This window comes from Amblyomma maculatum, chromosome 5, assembly GCF_055883805.1.
Source record: "Amblyomma maculatum isolate TAMU_Amacu chromosome 5, ASM5588380v1, whole genome shotgun sequence".
Classification (NCBI taxonomy): Eukaryota; Metazoa; Arthropoda; class Arachnida; order Ixodida; family Ixodidae; genus Amblyomma; species Amblyomma maculatum.
The window spans coordinates 52,064,053-52,082,012 of NC_139348.1; the positions used below are offsets into that span (position 1 = coordinate 52,064,053).

A 17,960-nucleotide genomic window follows, 5' to 3' on the forward strand; every position below is an offset into this window, starting at 1 on the left:
AAGATAACTCTGTTAATTTCTTGCAAAGATGAGTCAGTTGATTGTACTCTTCATGAATGCCTGCTCTGAGAGGCAGGTTTTTTATTTCGGTAATAGTTTGAAGGCCTCGCCTTCAGGAAACGAGTCCGCAAGCCATGGTCTCGCCCGACGAATGACAAGTCCAGTCTCTTTTAAAAACACCGGTTTATTCGGGATAAACGAAAAAGCATTAAAAAAAAGAAACAACATCGGGCGCTACTGCGCTGAAAACATGCTGTTTATTTGCGCGACAATAGAATAATAAAGATAAAGCAGTAACAAGGTCAGGGCTTTACAACGGCGATACAAAACACAATGCGGAGCGAATAGGGCTAGCAATGGGGCCAGAACGCTAACGGCGGCACAAGAAACATAGCTCCTCGCTGGCAGCAACTGACGCAAATACGTCTAAGCCATTATTCCAGGCATTGCTTCCGTCTTCACGCACATTTTCGTACCATAGTCCGTGCGCATTCTGCTGGCCCTTGACGCACGCTGGCCGGCCCACGTTGGTCTCCCACCTGGCAAGAAGCACCGAGACTTGCTTCCGAAGCGCGCTTATTTACCCTCGTCTTTTCGCTGCTAACATGCCGCCCCCAAGACAGGCTGCTCGCTCATGCGCACTCACGCTGTCTGCGCAGAACAATACAAATAGTAAAAAGCGTGCGTGGTTTCAAACGCTAAAAGGGGCTGTGGAGCTCCACAAGTCTTCTTCTTTATGATTTGTGTGTAATTGGACGAGCTGGACACTGGCGAAATGCTCGCCCACAATGTTGGCCTCCTCTTCTGGTGTAGTTTGCGTACCAGGCATTGTAACCATAGGAAATGTGAACAGAGCATGCATATTTTCAATGAATTTTAAACCAGTTCCCATAATTTTGGTGATGGGACAGGACAATTAATAGAGGATGCGTATTTCTGCCATCAAGGTTTTTTTGTTTGCCGTCTGAGGTGCTGTGCTTCACCTTAAGCCCTTTTAAACTTAAGTAGGTTTTGTTTGGTGGGGTACCTGAGGAAAGTTCCCACGCTTTATTTTGTTATTTGTTGGCCATTTGCAATCATTTTTTCATAAGACTTTATGCTTTCTATGTGAGTGTAGTATTAGGTGCGGGTCGCGTGCGCTAGAGTAGCGTACCGCTGCGACCAGTTATTACATGCGGCTGGCGGCCCCTCGGTAGCGTTGGCCTGGCGGCTCCGTGGACGGCGGACGGCATCAACGGTCCCAGCAAAGACGAAACAACCTTTACTACAACATCGTGAAGAAACGGGCAGAGAAGCTGACCCGGAGAGAATACAGACACGTTCACACAGCTGGTGTCTAGCGTCGTCTCCACGGCGCGTCAAAGTAGTCTCTGTCTCAGTGGAGTCTGCCGCTGCTTTTTATAGGCATAGCAGTTCACAGGGAAAGGGAAAGCCCTCACAGGAAATGGAGAGCCCGACAAGTCTGAGCACGACGGGACGACTCAATCGCAGGTGGTCCAACCGCATCTCCTCCACCTCCTGCAGACGGACGAGGGCGACGCACTCTCCCTCGAGCTCCAGGCTTGGCCGGCGTTGGCACACACACACGCACGCACACACATTTGGCGCGTTGCAGGAGCACGTCGAGACTGGCCCGCGGGAGGAAGCGTTGCGCGGCCGATGAACGGCGCCGAAATGGCCGATCCGCTCGCGGTTCTGCCTGTTGCTATGCGGTGGCCGCGTCAGCTGTCCCACTTGTCGGTGGAGAAACGTAACAGTAGTCAAGCTTGTGAGATTGCTGCAATTGGTGCTGATATTATGCATGTTGTGAACTTTTCATTTAATACTTTCGCTAAACGCTAATCAATCAGCAAGGTAGATTTTCAAGCGCCATGGCCTCGCAGGGATGATGGGTGCAGATGATGATAGCGTTAAAACTATTGGTAAGATGTCACTTACTCAGCAAGGTAGATTTTCAAGAGCCATGGCCTCACAGGGATGATGGGTGCAGATGATGATAGCGTTAAAACTATTGGTAAGATGTCACTTACTATATGGTTATCTAAATCATCCCAATAAAATCAGTAAAAAGAGTTGGTGCTGTAAAAGCTAGGTGAATAACTGAATTTTCCTGAGTTAGGACAATAATAAATAGCCTTCACCATGTTCATTATGCATATCTTTTTTAATAAAATGAAATCTATAATTTATCCTCTTGAACCTGTACGTTCACTGCACCAAAAGGAAGAGGGAGCGTAAATATCCAAAGGTATCACATATAGCTCTGGCAATTATTCGGGAAGGTCTTCTATGGCGTGGAGTGTAACTTCGAGATGTGGTGGAATGCACAAGGACAATATTAGGCTTTTATGAGTAATGATATTGTAACGGTGGTTACACTAAAGAATTACTACAACCGCTGAACAAGGGGCACCGAGCGAGCAGAACCAGGAACACGGGCAATAGGAACGGCCGACACTTCTACGTTCTCTACTTCTTCCGATTGCGCTGCTTCTTCTTCTCCTCATCTAATGTACGTGTCACTGCTCCCTCCTCTGGAGCATTGCCCCGTCGGTGTTACCATCAGACAGCAGAGCGGGGGAGGAAAAGCATTCAAGAGTTACACCACAGTCTGACATCACGGATAGACTACATGCAGCCTGAAAGTCAGTCGGGGGGTCGCTTGCTGTTGTGCGATGAACGATCTGGTGTGGGTGGTGCAACCTCATACGTTACGTCGCTGAGGCGGCGGACAACAAGGTAAGGGCCGAAGTAGCGGCGTATTAACTTTTCGGACAGCCTGCGGCGACGAACGGGCTTCCAAACCCACACATAGTCACCCGGGTTGTAAGCAACGTAGCGGCGTCCAAGGTTGTAGCGGTCAACATCGATCTGCTGCTGACGATGAATGCGAGCGTGGCCAGTTGCCGCGCTTCTTCCGCGCGCTGAACATAAGTGGCGACGTCGACGTCAAGTTCGCTCTCACTGTCAGGGGGGTCCACGGGTAGCATAGCATCCAGGGGAGTGGTAACCTGTCGACCGAAGACTAAATCGAATGGAGTGAACCGGTTTGTTTCTTGCTGCGCGGTATTATACGCGAATGTTGCGTATGGAAGAATTTGGTCCCATGTTTTGTGCTTAATATCAACATACATGGAAATCATGTTAGTCAAGGTCCTGTTGAGGCGTTCCACCAAGCTCTTTGTTTTCGAATGGTAGGCCCTTGTATGTCTATGGCTGGTATGCGTGAGCTTGAGCACAGCCTGAGTGAAGCGGGCCGTAAATGCAGCTCCACGGTCAGTAATGATAGCTGCAGGAGCGCCATGACGCAGGACGATGTTGTGGACAAAGAATGCGGCAACTTCAGCAGCAGTACCGCTTGCAAGTGACGTGGTCTTAGCGTACCGTGTCAAATAATCTGTCGCGACCACAATCCACCCTTTTCCCGTGGACGACTCCGGAAAAGGGCCGAGGAGGTCTATGCTAATTTGGTAAAAAGGGGTCTTTGGGGGTGCTATGGGCTGCAGAACGCCGGCTGGTTTCAGAGGAGGAGATTTGTGCCGTTGGCAATCGCGGCATATTGTTACGTATTTACGCACTGATGTTAGTAAACTAAACCAGTAACACTTTAGCCGATTCTTTGCTAGTGTGCGACTGACCCCCAAGTGGCCGGCGGATGGTTGATCGTGACAAGCGCTCAAGATTTCGGAGCGTAACTGAGATGGCACAACAAGCAGAAACGTCTCCTTGCTCATCATCATCATTTATCATTTATTGTACCCTTAAAGACCCCGGGTGGGGTATTACATAAGGGGGGGGGGGCAGGTAACACATAAAGATAACAATCGTTCATGATCTAAACATAGGTACAAAAAGTCAAAATGCTCAAATACAAATTTCAAATGAAGGAGGCACTGAAAATAAAAAGGAAGAGGAAACAATCGGTTATGAAACGAAATGACATGTGAAGCGTTCTTTAAATCTAGCAGGGCATTCACGTGCGGTTACAATGTGTTCGGGAAGCTGGTTCCATCCTTGAATTGCGGCTGGTAGAAAAGGCTGTTGCTGTCAATATTTACAGGAACTGCTCTAAGGCCAGTTTTCAGCGTGATTTCTCTGGCTGGGAAGTAGCGTTGTGTTCTCATAGCGACGCCTCCTGACAGTCTGCCAGCCTGCCCACGAACTTTTAGGAAATAAAGATATTTGTGTGTGTTGTGGCCCAAGGTTCGTTTCTTGAAAGCACATGGCCGTGGGTGTCATTGTTATTTGAATTCTGTAATGTGCGAGTAATTTCTGTATAAACCTCTACAGTTCCGTTTTAATAAATATGCCATTGTGATAGGCTTGGTATTGGTGAAAGTTACTTGTTCTCAGGTGGGACGATTCGTGGTTGCCCTTTTTGTTCTAGGAAGTCTCGCCACCACAGCAGCAGCGGCGGACTGGGAGATGAGACCATTGACACTGTTGTGGCCCTGGGCCTTCCCAGAGGTATCGCGGATGTGTAAGTTTTGGATGCAAGCAGAATATTGCTGACATCTATATCCTCCACGATATATATGGAGAATGCTGCTCGGTCACCGTGGCCTGTTGCCTTCGCGTGTGCTTTTCTTATTAGCACGGCTGCAGAAGGCTCCGCTGAAACGGCGGATTTAACTGGCTCAGGTGCTTCTTTCTTTGTCGGTTGGGGGACAGTCCAGTTCAGCAGTGCCGTTCAGGTTGCCTCCCACCGAAGAGGCCGCCACCGAAGGCGAAAATTGCAGGCCGCCTCCGGTTTTGATCGCGTGCTCGTCTCGCGAAAGCATTAGGCCTTTGGAGCTGTGACACCAGCTCCAGCGGGTCGACACTTGTGCCGACTGAAAATGAAGTTCGTGGCGAACCAGCGTTACCAGTTCATAGTTACACCCTTCTGCTGTAAGGAGAGTCGCTTTCGTGCCTGCGTGTATGATAAGTCTTCTGTAGCTTTCAATGTTATTATGTCTGCAGTTTACACGACGTGACAAGACCTCGAGTACGTGCCATTTGGACCGCTGCAGTTGACCCAGTTGGCCGTGCGCTCACGTCTATTTTGAGTGTGTTATCTCCACAAGTGATACAAGAGGGTTTGCCACAACAAGCCACTGAGCTTTGCCCAAACCTCTAGCACTTGAAACACCATCGTAGGTTTGGAATGTAGGGAGGATTCGCAGTATGATAGGCGGCATGTGTACAATCTGGCAGAGTTGCACTGTTGAATTTAAGTAAGATGTGTTTCATTTTGATTTCCGTGTTCTTTCTTCGATGGTTAATCGATGGGCTGGTATTACAGCTTGATTGGCGAGTGCTAATTCTTTGTCAGTGCTTTGTAGCAATTCTATCTTAGAGAGGACGCCTTTGGTGTAGATGAGGGTGCGGTTACGAGTCACTTTCAGGCTCATTTCTCCAAGAGTTTGCAGGGATTGAGGTTTAGTGCTCTGGCCTGTTGTTGTTATCTCTATCAGAAGATCTCCATTTGCTGTTTTTTTCTTTGTGCCTTTCGCCGACGCAGTGTTTTATACATTTTTGCAACGACGATAGCAGAGAGGTTTCTCTGTTAGGGAATGCACCATGAAAGACTTGGCAAATGCCTCTGGTTTTTGGCGCATCAGTTGTTTGCCATTGATGCGACCCGCTCACATGACCCGCTCATGTTCTTTAGAAGGTTTTTCCATACAACAGCATATTAAATACGCAATATTATTCATTACCCTAAACGAATTATGCAATAAAAATTCATATGTGAAGACTTCCTAGTTCCCTGGACGCCGGAGTGGCTGCTTACTCAATTTGAGCTGTAGGTACTTAGTGACGCATGCCCTCGGTCCTTACATAGATCCTCCTTCTTCAGCGACTCTCGAGACCCTGCCAATAGTCGCTAGTATTCAAGACCTCGCACAAGCACCCCCTAACCTTTCAGGATATACCATATACACTGATTCAACACAGGCTGTACGCGCCATTCATACGGGTTGCATTCCTGAAAAACTGCAGGGTTATCTACACAGAGCTCTCACCAAACTGCTTCCCAACACTGTGACACGGAGATAGATTACTGGTTGCGCTGGTATCCCAGGCAATAAGGTAGTGCATCGCCTCGCCCGCGAACTTCAAGACCGGCGGCTGGGATTCCCTGGCCTTATCCACCCACGTGGGACACTAATCTTCACTACACAAAAAATAAACATTCACTATGACATTAGAGAAACTCTTCGTGCATTTCCTCTTTCTGATAAATCACTCACTACCTTGCAATACACATTCTTAGACGCATGCAACTAAATACACGGCTTATTCCTGCCAGATCGTTTCTATACCGATTCAGACATTCCTCCGCATGACCAAATTGTTCTGAACACTATGCAAACTTTGAACATTGCCTGTTTTCATGCTCTTTCGCAATAGAATTACCCCACTTTCCGCACCCTCCTTCCCCAACGTGGAGGGTTTTGTTGGCATCTTGCCAGCTGAATGATAACTTGGCTTTGGAGACCCTGGCCCAGGATATTCTTGACGCTTAGTAATACGTTGAATAAAGTTGTTTCCTCCTCCTCCACATCGGATCTTATAAAGAACGAGAATCTCCGAATTGCCCTAGTCCAACTGCCGTCTGGCTATTCGCCATTCTGGTGGAATTCAAAAACTCATATTATCATCAAACAAGTGGTACAGCAATATGCACAAACAATGGCGTAAATTACGCCAACATGTTGTCACAGGGCGGCAAGCCAATGAACACAGAGAACAGAGAGATGGCCGAGGACCGTGAAATGATTTAATGAACCAGACAGGTCCTGCACAAGCGTTCCTGCCCGCATCACTGTCCGCTTCTTCCTCTTCCGTAACCATATTCATAAACACACTGTCTCCTCATAAGCAAACATCAAGCTTTGTACAAACGTTCCTAGATAACATATTCGTAGCTTCGGCAGACACCGAGGAAGAACTCATTCCTATTATCACCTCATTCAATAAAATACAGCCAAACAACTTTTATACACAATTACTCAACTGAATAAAATAACTCCCTTGATGTCTTAAATCTAGCTGAATGGAAGTTAATCAGTAAAGTTTATAAAAGCCACGGACTGTCACCAATACCTTCATTTCTGCAGTTCCCACATAAGCCACTGTAATATTTCAATTCCCTAGTCCCAGACCATCAGATTCAAGACTTTGCTCAAGATCGGAGAGTTTTCATGTAAACACTAATCGTATAAGAGTGGTTTTAGGGAAAGAGCGTTTCCCATCCTCTATCATCATCGAGGCTAATAAAAGGGAGGAACTAATTGCAGTGACGTCATTGAGGAATCCCAGCCAACACATCACTGCAATCGGATGCTAACCTTTACAAACAATCCCCCGAATGTTGAGAAAATCCTAAAAGAAAATCCTGCTTGGCGCTTCGTTTGTGTATATAAAGTCGGGCTCGGCGGACAAGGTTGTCTCACAACGTGAACCTGAGTTGCGCAAGGGAACGAATACTATCTCTAAATGATGAAAATGGGCGTCCGCAGTCGAGAAGGATGAAGATGGAGCTGCTTATTCACAGCTGAGAAAGTCAAAGCGCCACAAAGATCTCACAGGAATATTAATAACTATTTTCTGTAGATTTATAATACAGCTGCCAGATAGCCAAGTTTAAAGTCAAGAAATATAATTTTTTTATATACAACGGATTAGATAGCCCCGATGTATTGCAAAAAGCATCAGAATCTTACGCCAGTACACCGTGAACGTCGCGTACACAGGTTGCACCCGGCGGTGGTGATGGCGGCGCAACAAGTACGCTGGCTACAGGAATGAGCTCCGCAAAGATCGCAGCATCCCGAGGCAGTCATGTACACCGGCGTTGAGCCGAATTCGACGCAATCGCATGGACACGGACGCTTCGCTTCAGTAGCGTTTTATAAAGTAATTGATTAGTCCTAATCAGTTGTAAAAATGTACGTGAATTACCCCAAACATTACTATCTCAAAAGTCATCACTAAAGTGCAAAATTACACAAACGGTTATTTAATTACTTGTAGACGAATACAATTATTCGATTATGCACAACCCTGGGACCGGCCCACGCTGTGATACGAAAACTGTGCATTTCATCACTTTTCATCTAAAGCACTTATAGAACCATTGCGCAAGTGGTGTTAATGCTCGTAGTTGAAATGAAGTGGTTGAGATGGAATTTGTGTTCGCCGCGTGCTACTTCGTGAAGACACTCATCCTCATATTTTATGCATTTCAAGAAATAACACAGGTAAACCTCCCTTTAGAGTCCAAAGATAGTTGAAAGTTAAGGACATAATAAAGTACCCTTAGCAAAGAGCACGGCATAGCAGTGAGTCCGGTTGTCAGTTTTGCAATAGGCTTACAACATTGGCATAACTTTTTGTGCTCATTTAACTCAAATCGCATTTTCAGACATCTGTTCTTAAAATAGACATTTTCTCCTGCAAAAGAATAATGTATAAACAATTAAACGGGTGAGTAGGATGCCGGTATTACCGATTACCTAATGTTCAGGCTACTAAAAATTGCACGCCTGCTGTCGAAGAAGTAGAGGACGAGCGTATTTTGGTGCTTCGATTGGCACAACCCTAAGCTAAACGGCGAGAACCCTCGCTTATTCTAAGATCTTGACCAAGCATGGAGGAAAGTAAGTTCAGCACTATTTTTTATTATGTGCTAAATTCAGGGTTAATCCAGTTGAAAGAAGTTCATAATTTTCTGGGACATAGATACAAGCAGAGAGGCCATCTCGTTTCTGTGCACTGTGCACCACTCGTTGAGGTGGGCGTTTAGACGTAGTGGCCGAATATTTGTAATGTACTCGCCTTTCAGGTTTTCAAGACACGAGTAATACACTTTGGTTTCGACTATCTCGGAGCATTCCTTTTGATCGATTCTTTACGCTCTGAAACAATCCGAATAATGACTATTTTTCACAGCTGCCGGTCTAGAGCGGTTTCGCAAAAAGATCTCGTGGTTGTCCTGTGCACGCTAGCAATATCTGAGTTCCTGTCTCGAAATGAAAATCTAACTATAGATGGAATATGAAAAAACGAATAAGAACTCGACCAGCTCTCTCCCTTCTGTAGCAAAAAGGCGGGAGCATAGAGGCAGCATTGCTCGGTTATTAATTGCCTCCGCTATGAATCTCCAGTATAACGTGCACGGACCCATAAAGCTCTGGACGGCTTTCTTGTTAGCTGGAATGGGAAACAAGGCGACGGCAGTAGATTTATCGGGATTCTGGCGCACACTGTCAGCGCTCACAACATGACCAAGAAACTTGAGTTCTGTATACCCGAAGTGGCATTTCTGGAGCTTCAGCGTGAGGTCAGCAAAACGGAGGGCTTCCAGAACAGCTCGAAGGCGTTGGAAGTGTTGTTCAAGTGTTTCTGAAAAGATCGTAGCGACGCTTCTTCACAGTGAAGCTGCGGCCATCCGAGGGCTTGCTTTGGCTGTCGTAGTATTGCTTTCGCTACAAAACGACGACGTCGTCCAAATGTGCAAGACCGATCTGCCACTTGAGGCCAGTGAGGGCGGTGTCCATCATCTGTTGGAATGTAGCTGGGCAGACCACAATCCAAATGGGAGTACTTTGAATTCATATAGGAGTGAAAAGTGCAGTTGTATTGCGAAATAAATACTACGACAGCCAAAGTGAGACCTCGGGTGGCCGCAGCTTCACCGTGAAGAAGCGTCGCTACGATCTCTTCATAAAGCATTCACCTGCCATGACACGAGAGATGTATCTATTAATATTATTGTGGCAGAAGCCAGTGGAACTGGTTAAGCAGGTTTACTTACAACTAAGCAAAATCACCGGCAAAAGAAGGCACGGCTAGCTAACCGACTGGTGAGCAAGTACCATGAGCGGAGAGACGAGCGCGTGCCAGTCTCCCGAGCTTGCCACATGGCGGAGCCAGTAAAATAACATTGCGGTATTATTAGCACTTTGAAAAACATTTTTAATTATTAGATGCACCAAGATTTGTGATTTCACCCGGCTTATACATATTTTTTTTATAAACAGAATGTTTGGCATTTTATGAGTCTCTTCCAAAATGTTAAGATGCAAGCAAATACTTATACTTTTTCAGAAATAATGAATGTCTCTCACTCAGGCACGACAAAAATAATTTGCCTAAGCCGATTTCTGTCTCTATATATGACCAATTACAGCATTCCTGTTTATTATTACGTTTCACCGGAAGAACAATGTAAAACCATTTTCCTCAAACCACATAAACTTACACGGTATTCTATAAGAGAGCTATTTATAACTTCAAGGAACATTCAAGGGATTTGCGTTCTGCAGATTTTAAGAAGAGCCACACGTGAAAGTGTAATTATACTAGTAGCAACGTAAGTTCATTTGAAGATGAGTTCATTTTGAAGAACAATAGCGAAAATTCTAATCATATTGTTTGATACGACTATACTGCAGCCAATATTCTATTCTTATATCATCTTCACCATCAGCCGCATTTACCTTCCGCAGGGCCAGCACCTCTCCTCTATACCTAATAATAACCCAACCCGAAGCCACACCCTACAATAAATACAGTAACTCTGCAGTGATAGAAATCAAATGTAGCAATTTTTTTTCCAAATAATAAATTAATGTAGATGGTTATCTTAATTTTAAGAACATTCTTATCAAAATCGTCGCAATGAAATACGTACGGTATGCATGTCCTCAACCTTAGTTTTTATAAATTATTTATACCCGATAGGCATGACGCAAGATGGAAGAATGGGTGATTCCAAGTAAGTAGCGTGCTTTAAATGTCCAAGTTCATAATTCGCAACTGGCACAGCGGTGCTTGAATGCATAAACGCATATGCAATATTTTTATTTGATCTTACAATATTAGCAAAATTGAGGGTCAGCAGCTACTCCACAATTCCAGTAATTAATTAAGTATTATTGTATAGTTGTTGTGCAGTGCAGCGGTGGTGTAGCGGTAGAACATCCGCCTCGCATGCAAGATGACCGGGGCTCAAATCCCGGTGCAACGCAATTCTCCACCGGGTCAAAGAAAAAAAAGTCCGCGTGTCGATAGAATTGCATAAACAGGTTTGGGGTGCGACCTGATGCCGGTGAACACCTCCGGAAACGCACTCCCTCACCAGAACAGAGTTGGTCACCCTGGTGCAGTAATTGGCCGCAATCTCCTATGATAAGCTCCATAAAACCCCGGCCCTCAGTCATCAGCGGCATGCGGAACAGCTGACAACGGCGGCGGTCAGACCTGTGACGCAGCAGGGGGTGCTAAGAACTTCTGGCTCCACTGGACAGACCGCCATTCGAAACTGACCCAGGCAACGTTTAACGCTAGAACCCTAGATAGTGAAGCTAGTTTAGCAGTGCTGTTACAGGAACTAGAGGGTATGAAATGCGATGTCATATGGCTCGGTGAGGTCAGGAGGGCGAATGAGGCATATACTGTACTGAAAGATAGACATGTACTGCGTTATCGAAGTTTACCGGAGAGGCGAGAACTAGGAGTAGGTTTCCTTGTCGATAAGTATATAGCGGGCAATATAGATGAATTCTATTGCATAAATGAGAGGGTGGCAGGCATCGTAATTAGGCTTAATAAGCGGTATAAACTGAAGGTTGTACAGGCCTATGCACCCACATGTAGTTATGATGACCAGGCAATTGAAAGCTTCTACGAAGATGTAGAATCGGCAATGCGAAAAGTAAAGACGCAGTATACTGTACTAATGGGCGACTTGAATGCCAAGGTAGGAAAAAAGCAGCAGGAGACCAGGTAATAGGTGACTATGGCATTAGCTCTAGGAATAGCAGGGGGGAGGTGCTTGTTGAGTTTGCAGAGCGCAATAACTTAAAAATCATGAATACCTTCTTCAGCAAACGAAAGAACCGGAAATCGACATGGAAAAGTCCTAACGGGGAGACTAAAAATGAAATTGACTTCATACTGTGTTTAACCCCCGCCATTATGCAAGATGTCAACGTAATCGGGAAAGTGCGATGCAGTGACCACAGGATGGTGAAGTCCAGAATTAACCTAAATCTAAAGAAGGAACGCAACAGATTAGTAAGAAAGAAACCCATCAATAAATTAGCGGTGAGGGGGAGGGCAGAAGAGTTCAGGATCTTGCTAGAGAATAGATATTCTGCTCTAACCGAGGATGGCGACATTACCCTAGAAGCAATTAGTAATAATTTCAGAGATATCATTACTGAGTGCGCTGTAGAAGTAGGCGGTAGGATAGTTAGAGAGGATACCGGTAAGCTGTCTAAGGAGACGAAAGATTTCATTAAGAAACGCCAGAGTATGAAAGCTTCCAATCCAACAGACCCGATAGAACTGGTCGAGATATCAAAGCTAATGTATAAGCGTAAGGTGGCCGATATAAGGAAGTATACCATGGAAAAAATTGAGCTTGCTGTAAAGAACGAGGGAAGCCTTAAAGCGGTAAAGAAGAAATTGGGCATAGGCAAAAACCAGATGTATGCGATAAGGGACAAGGTGTGCAACGTCATCACGAATATGGACAAGGTAGTCAAAGTAGCCGAGCAGTTCTATACAGATCTCTACAGTAGCCAAAGTAGTCAGGACCGTAATGAGATTGGCGGAAGGGAAAAACAGTCAGACGTTCCACCAGTGACGAAGGACGAGGTCACGAAAGCATTAGAAACTATGAAAAAGGGGAAATCAGCTGGAGAGGATTAGATAACTACAGATTTGTGAAAGGACTTGGGGGAGGGGATATATCGTGCTAGAAAAACTGGCCACCCTGTATTCGCAGTGCTTGGTGTCATCGACGGTACCGGAACCATGGAAGAATGCAAACAGTATCCTCATTCATAAGAAAGGGGACTCTAAGGACCTTAAAATTTACAAGCCAATCAGCTTACTGTCTGTTACGTATAAGGTATTTACCAAGGTAATCGCTAATTGAATAAGGACGATCTTAGACTGCAACCAAGCAAAGGATCAAGCAGGTTTTCGGAAACGATACTCTACTATCGATCATATCTATACCATCCACCAAGTGATACAAAAATGCTCGGAATATAACCAGCCTTTATACATAGCATTCATTGATTATGAAAAAGCATTTGACTCAGTTGAAATTTCGGCGGTGATGCAGGCATTGCGAAAACAGGGGGTAGACGATCAATACGTGAATGTGCTGGAAGATATATATAGTGGCTGCACAGCAACCATAGTTCTGCATAAAGAAAGTAACAAAATTCTCATAAAGAAAGGTGTTAGGCAAGGAGACACAATCTCCTCAGTACTATTCACAGCTTGCTTAGAGGATGTATTCAGAGACTTGGAATGGGAGCAGTTAGGGATAAGGGTAGATGGAGAATACCTCAGTAATCTGCGATTTGCTAATGACATTGTCTTGTTAAGAAACTCGGGGGATGAACTGCAAATAATGATTGATGACCTACACAGGAAAGATAGAAAGGTAGGTGTGGTGTCTGATTCAGAACAGACGCATGACACGGGACCACGCAAGCGCAGTATGCATAAACCCTCCTTTATTCGTCTCAGTGAAGCCACTTATATAGGGAATCATATTAAATGACAATGACGATATGTACACTGAAAGAAACGAAACTGAAACAAGAAATAAGGATACAACATCGCCTCCCGCTTGAAAAATACAACACAGTAATTTGCAACAACCAAAATAACACGAACTAAACACTTATTGTTCAGGTAAAGAAAACCCAAATCTTTCTACAGGTCGGCGTACCCTAGTGCTGCGACGCAAAGGTTGCTCCACCGAATCCTCTAGAGAAGCAACCACTTATTCATTAACTTCAGCCCTTGTTTCCGGCATCGCAACAATTCACCCTGTTCAGCGTCTGCGCGGCTTTCAGGCCCAGCGGTACCCGAGCAGTGATGAGGCAATTCCCATGCCCATTGTTCTATTGTCTGCGATTGATTGCAGGGAACCCGAACTAGTTTAGACGCGTTCCAGCAACGACAGTCGCTCATCAAAAAGGTATTTTTGCCTTTTCTGCCGACAATCGTGTAAGGTCCGGTGTAGGTTACCGACGCTTTCCCACCGTCTGCTGTCTTGCGTACACGAACAAAGTCCCCTACTCTAAAGGCTGGTCTTTTCGCACCTCGCCTCCTGTCCGTATACTGTTTTGCATACATCTGCTTCGTCCTCACCCTAGCAGGAACATTTTTATTCGAACCGGCATGGCCTCCCTCTCTTGTCGGCGAACAAACTGTATTGAGTCTTGTCCTTGGCTGGCGCCCGTGGAGCAACTTAGCTGGTGACGCACCCGTTGTCGCATGCGGCGTCGACCTATATATGCCGAGATAGTCAATCACAGCAGCCTGGAGGGGCCGTTGCTCCAATCGGGCAACCTACATGAAATCTTTCAGCACGCGATTAAAACGTTCAAACGCGCCGTTTCCCTGTGGACAGTACAGAGAAGAACAACGATGCGCAATGCCCCTCTCTCTCAAGAATGTTTCAAACACTTGCGAACTAAACTGAGGCCCATTATCTGTGACAATTTCTTCCGCATAGCCTTCTCGGCTGAACACAGTCTGCAAAAAATTGACCACACTCTGTGACGTCACTGTAGATGAAAAGGCAACCTCAGGCCACTTAGAATGATAATCGATCAGTGATATCATGTACCTACAGTTTGAAGGGGCCCAGCCAATCGGTCCCACTATATCCATTGCTAACTTCTGCCATGGTAGCGCTGTAAACGTCACCGGCTGCAGCAGTGCAAACGACGGTTTAGGGGACTTGTCCGCGGCCTGGCAGGTATGGAAAAAAGGGATTGCTTCTTCTACCTGTCTATTCAAACGCGGCCACCAAAAAAGATCACTTAGTCTCTGCTTCGTCCTTACAATTCCTGGGTGACCGTGGGCAAAACCAACAAGGAGCGAGGTTAATTCACTCGCAACAACTACCTGCTCGCCGCGCATCAAAAGGCCATTGACGACAGAAAGCTCTTCCCGCACGTTAAAGTACGGCATTACTTCTGCTTGCAAAACTTTTCTAGGCGCCCAACCATGTACCACGTGCACAACAACCTGTTGCAGTGTGCTGTCTGCAGCAGTGGCCACCCGCAGCCGCTCCTTTGTTAGGCACTCTGGTACAACGGCCACAATTTCTTCCTGCATCGTCTGCTGCGAATCACAGTCAAGAGGTAGGCGTGAAAGCGCATCGCCCACGACATTTTGCGATCCCTTTTGGTACTCTATGTCGATGTTATAATACAAAAGTCGAGCTTACCATCTGGATATACGCAAAGGTCGGCGTCCTGTACCGGCAGCTGAAAGTAACGTCACCAGTGCCTGTTGGTCCGTACGTAACAAAAATTTTCTACCCCACAAGTAGATGTGCCAGCGCTCGCACGCGAAGAGACAAGCAAGGGCCTCACGTTCCCCAGCGGAGTACTTCCGCTCAGCAGGAGTCAGGGCACGTGATGCGAAGCCCACCGTGCGTACGCTGTCACCATCGCGTTGCTAAAGAACAGCTCCCAGACCCTTATCAGAAGCGTCTGTCGTAACAGTTACATCAAGGTCTGGGTTAAACATTTCTATGACTAGGCTTGAAGACAAAGCTGTCTTAACAAGCTGGAAGCTACGCTCAGTCTCATCATCCAACGTGAACTGTTGACCAGACCGCAGGAGCCTTCTAAGCGGCTCGACGAGATCAGCAAATCGCGGCACAAACCGAGCATAGTAACCAGCGAGACCCAAAAATGACCTCAAAGTGGCAACATCGTGAGGAGCAGGCACTTTCACAATAGCGTCAACCTTAGACTGCAATGGTGTGAGCCCTTTTGAGCTCACCGTATGCCCTAAAAAGGATAGTTCTGAAAGAGCAAATGTGCATTTCTGGTTGAGCTTCAAACCTGAATCACCAATGCCTTTTAGCACCTGGTGTAGATTCTTGTGGTGCTCCTCACGTGTCTTTCCCCACATAATCACATCATCAATGTAACAAAGTACGCCTTTACAATCTTTCAAAATATGCTGCATCATTCTCTGAAAGGCTGAAGGGGCAGATGCAAGGCAAAAACACACTCTCTTAAAACGAAACAATCCTTCGTGTGTGATAAATGTGGTTAGTCCCCGACTTTCCGGAGCCAGTTCTAGCTGGTGGTATGCCGACGCTAAGTCGAGCTTTGAGAAGCACGTTCCTCCAGCTAGTTCATGAAGTAATTCCTCTGTATGCGGAAGAGAAAAAGCATCGGCAATTACTATCTTGTTCACTTCACGTAGGTCCACACACAACCTAATTGAACCGTCCTTCTTCCTCACGATGACGATCGGTGAAATCCACTCCGATGAGTCGACAGGTTCAATTATATCTTCGGCCAGCAGGTGTTGAATCTCTACCGATACCTGTTGCCGTAGAGTGAGCGGCAGGCGTCTGAGTTTCGCAACGACTGGTTTCACAGATGAACGGCATTTAACATGGTGAACAAAGCCTTTCACATGCCCTAACTGTTCCGTGAACAAGAGCACAAACTGGTGCGTAAATTCTGAAGGCAGTGAATCAGGGCATGTCACCTGGCAGCAATTCAAGGTTGAGCCGTTGATAGTGATTCCTAGGCTCCGAACGGCATCAAGCCCCCGCAGCGAAGTGCCCTTGGTTGTGACATGAAAAAGCACACTGGCTCTGTTTCCCTTGTAAGATACGTCAGCAAGAAAGCAACCGCTTAACTTCTTTTGTTCTCCGGAATAGTTACACAAATTGGCAGTCGGCGGTCGTAATGAGTACGTGTCGGCTAGATATTTATGGTAGTGCTCTTCACTGAGCAAAGAAACCGTAGCGCCTGTGTCGACAATCAACGACAATCTTATCTTCCCGATGGAAATGTTGGCTCGAATATATTTCGCCGACGCATTACGGTCACCGATTTGAAGTACCGTGACGGCGTTGCTCTTCTCGGGCTTTCGAACGGCATATTTCATTTTCTTCGATCTGCACATACTTGAAAAGTGTCTAATTTTTCCACAAGAGTGGCAACGCTTGTTCCACGCCGGACATGCAGTCGAGTTAGCCATATGCGATGACGAGCCATATGCACCTGTAGCAACTTCCTTGCTCAGAGTCTCACTTTTTTTGCACATCTTGATCTTGTTCACAGTGCTATTCGCGAATTCCCCTAGCTCTTGTTGTGTTTGCTCAATTTGCTTCCCGATGTCAACAGCATGCTGGAATGTAAGCGAAGACCCTTCATGAAACATGCGTTCATGGGTTGTTCGTGACGAAGTGCCTTCCAGTAATTGGTCTCGAATCATGCTATCGGTAGCACTGCCAAAATTGCAAGTAGACGCAAGGTCCCGAAGACTGCTTGTAAATGCTTGAAATGTCTCATCAGGCAGTTGTCTTTGGCGAAACCGGCGCCGCTCCACCAAATCATTCGTAGCGCTCGCGAAATGCGTATCCAGAGTAGCAAGCGCGTCCTTGACCTGATCCACCTTTTCCTCGGCCTTGGCGTCCGCAGTCGCATCTGCTCCTTGTGCAAGGATGCTGTAGAATATTCGCTGGTCTTCAACCCCAAGCGAGTTTATCAGAATTGCCTTGCAACGCTTCGGCTTCAGTTCATCGCCGCCAATGGCCTCCAAGAAATTCAGGAATACGCGTTTACACTGCTGCCAAGGCACAGCCAGGTCACCGGGTGCAGGCAAGAAAGGGGGCGGTGCTGGGAAACACCTGAGTGACATGGCTCAGATACTGATCCTCGTCGCCAATATGTGGTGTCTGATTCAGACCAGACGCATGACACGGGACCACGCAAGCGCAGTATGCAAAATCCCTCCTTTATTCGTCACAGTGAAGCCACTTATATAGGGAATCTTATTGAATGACGATGACAATATGTACACTGAAAGAACCGAAACTGAAACAAGAAATAAGGATACAACAGTAGGCTTAAAAATCAATATAGCTCAGTGGCGTGGGGAATGGTATTGAGGGT

At 46.2% G+C, this 17,960-nt stretch overlaps 2 pseudogenes; one reads left to right on the forward strand and one right to left on the reverse strand.

The window, feature by feature from the left end:
• The window catches only part of LOC146188306 (uncharacterized), a 31,411-nt pseudogene extending 26,927 nt beyond the window's left edge, over positions 1-4,484 (forward strand).
• A 153-nt stretch (positions 4,485-4,637) lies between these two features.
• On the reverse strand, positions 4,638-17,706 carry LOC146188307 (uncharacterized; annotated as a pseudogene).
• Positions 17,707-17,960: the final 254 nt, after the last annotated feature.